Raw genomic sequence first — 3,012 nt, forward strand, 5'->3', positions numbered from 1 at the left:
CAGCAAGGGAAAAATGACAAATAACCTACAAGGGAACTCACATAAGGTTAACAGATGATTTCTCAGCAGAAACTCTACAAGCCAGAAGGGAATGGCACAATATATTTAAAGTGATGAAAGGGAAGAACCTACAACCAAGATTACTCTACCGGGCTTCCCTGATGGTGCAGTGGTTGAGAGTCCACCTGCCAATGCAGGGGACATGGGTTCGTGCCCCAGTCTGGGAAGATCCCACATGCCACGGAGCGGCTAGGCCCGTGAGCCATGGTCACTGAGCCTGCACGTCCCGATCCTGTGCTCTGCAACGGGAGAGGCCACAACAGTGAGAGGCCTGCATACCACAAAAAAAAACCCCAAAATAACCCCATTACTCTACCCAAGGATTTCATTCAGATTCGACTGAGAAATCAAAAGCTTTACAGACAAGAGTGGCGACAGCGGCGGTGAGAGGATGAACAACAATTTCGACACCTGCGGACGGTAACAGATCCCATGTTGTAGAGTTGCGAAGATGCAATGAGATTGAAAGATGACGACAGTGGGGACCATGATCAGAATGAAGAAAACAGCACACAGAAAGATGGTGAGAAGGAAAACACGGAATGAGACAAGAGTCAGAGCAGCAGCAAGAGGAAGGCTGTTGTCTCTGTGCCAGCAGAGCACCTGCTGCAGTATAACTACACTTTCTAGCACTCCAGGAGAACCCCTGGCCATCCCAACAGCTCACAGAGCTATGAACAGAATATCAAACAGATTGGCACCTTTGCCTCTGTGTAGCAGTTCTGGAGGTTTTACAGCCACATGGTACGTCCCGGGGACCTGACAGGCCACAGTGACTTCCACCTCTTCAAAGAAGGAATTAAACCCATGTGGGAGGATGATGCAAATAAAAATGGTGGCAAGTGGATTATTCGGCTTCAGAAGGGCTTGGCATCCGGTTGCTGGGAGAATCTCATCCTGGCCATGTTGGGGGAACAGTTCGTGGTTGGGGAGGAGATCTGCGGGGCTGTGGTCTCTGTCTGGTTTCAGGAGGACATTATTTCAATATGGAATAAGACTGCCAGCAACCAAGACACCACAGCCCGCATCCAGGATACGCTTCAGCGAGTGCTTAACCTACCTCCCAACATCATTATGGAATACAAAACCCACACCAAGAGCATCAAAATGCCAGGCAGCCTGGGCCCCCAAAGGCTCCTTTTTCAAAACCTCTGGAAGCCACGGTTGAATGTGCCATGACCCTCTCCCTCTCTGGATGGAACCATCATTGAAGCTGGCATCATCGGAGTCTCTTCTTCTGTTGGCGTGCTACCTGGAAGACCCTTCTGTCCTGGACAAGAGGAATCGGAAGAGCATTTTATGTTTTAAGAACAGGTTGACACGCAGCAGCTACAACAACAGCTGAGATCACTTAATAAATGGTGCTAAACTAAAAAAAAAAAAAAGCTTTACAGACAAGCAAAAGCTAAGAGAATTCAGCACCACCAAACCAGCTCTACAACAAATGCTAAAGGAACTTCTCTAAGTGGGAAACACAAGAGAAGAAAAGGACCTTCAAAAACAAACCCATAACAATTAAGAAAATGGTAATAGGAACATACATATCGATAATTACCTTAAACGTGAATGGATTAAATGCTCCAACCAAAAGACACAGGCTTGCTGAATGGGTACAAAAACAAGACCCATATATATGCTGTCTACAAGAGACCCACTTCAGACCTAGGGACACATACAGACTGAAAGTGAGGAGATGGAAAAAGATATTCCATGCAAATGGAAATCAAAAGAAAGCTGGAGTAGCAATACTCATATCAGATAAAATAGACTTTAAAAGAAAGAATGTTACAAGAGACAAAGAAGAACACTACATAATGATCAAGGGATTGGGCTTCCCTGGTGGCGCAGTGGTTGAGAATCTGCCTGCCGATGCAGGGGACACGGGTTCGTGCCCCAGTCCGGGAAGATCTCACATGCTGCGGAGTGGCTGGGCCCGTGAGCCATGACAACAGTGAGAGGCCCACGTACCGCAAAAAAAAAAAAAAAAAAAAAAGTGAATGATCAAGGGATCAATCCAAGAAGAAGATATAACAATTATAAACATATATGCACCCAACATAGGAGCACCTCAACACATAAGGCAACTGCTAACAGCTATAAAAGAGGAAATTGACAGGATCACAATAAGAGTGAGGGACTTTAACACCTTACTTACACCAATGGACAGATCATCCAGATAGAAAATTAATAAGGAAACACAAGCTTTAAATGACACAATAGACCAGATAGATATAATTGATATTTATAGGACATTCCATCCAAAAACAGCAGATTACACTTTCTTCTCAAGTGCACATGGAACATTCTCCAGGATAGATCACATCTTGGGTTACAAATCAAGCCTCAGTAAATTTAAGAAAATTGAAATCATGTCAAGCATCTTTTCTGACCAAAATGCTATGAGATTAGAAATCAGTTACAGGGGAAAAAAAGTAAGAAACACAAACACATGGAGGCTAAGCAATATGTTACTAAATAACCAAGAGATCACTGAAGAAATCAAAGAGGAAATCAAAAAATACCTAGAGACAAATGACAATGAAAACACGATGGTCCAAAACTTATGGGATGGAGCAAAAGCAGTTCTAAGAGAGAAGTTTATAGCAATAAAAGCCTACCTCAAGAAACAAGAAAAATCTCAAATAAAGAATCTAACATTACACCTAAAGGAACTAGAGAAAGAAGAACAAACAAAACCCAAAGTTAGTAGAAGGAAAGAAATCATAAAGATCAGAGCAGAAATAAATGAAATAGAAACAAAGAAAACAATTGCAAAGATCAATCAAACTAAAAGCTGGTTCTTTGAGAAGATAAACAAAATTGATAAGCCTTTAGCCAGATTCATCAAGAAAAAGAGGGAGAGGACTCAAATCAATGAAATTAGAAATGAGAAAGTTACAACGGACTCAGGAGAAATACAAAGCATTATAAGACACTACTATAACCAACTCT

The 3,012-nt window shown here is 42.5% G+C and overlaps 1 pseudogene; it reads left to right on the forward strand.

The window, feature by feature from the left end:
• Positions 1-496: 496 nt before the first annotated feature.
• On the forward strand, positions 497-1,420 carry LOC132485141 (eukaryotic translation initiation factor 4E type 2-like; annotated as a pseudogene).
• The last annotated feature ends 1,592 nt before the right edge of the window (positions 1,421-3,012 follow it).

Source organism: Mesoplodon densirostris, chromosome 3 (assembly GCF_025265405.1).
Source record: "Mesoplodon densirostris isolate mMesDen1 chromosome 3, mMesDen1 primary haplotype, whole genome shotgun sequence".
Taxonomy (NCBI): domain Eukaryota; kingdom Metazoa; phylum Chordata; class Mammalia; order Artiodactyla; family Ziphiidae; genus Mesoplodon; species Mesoplodon densirostris.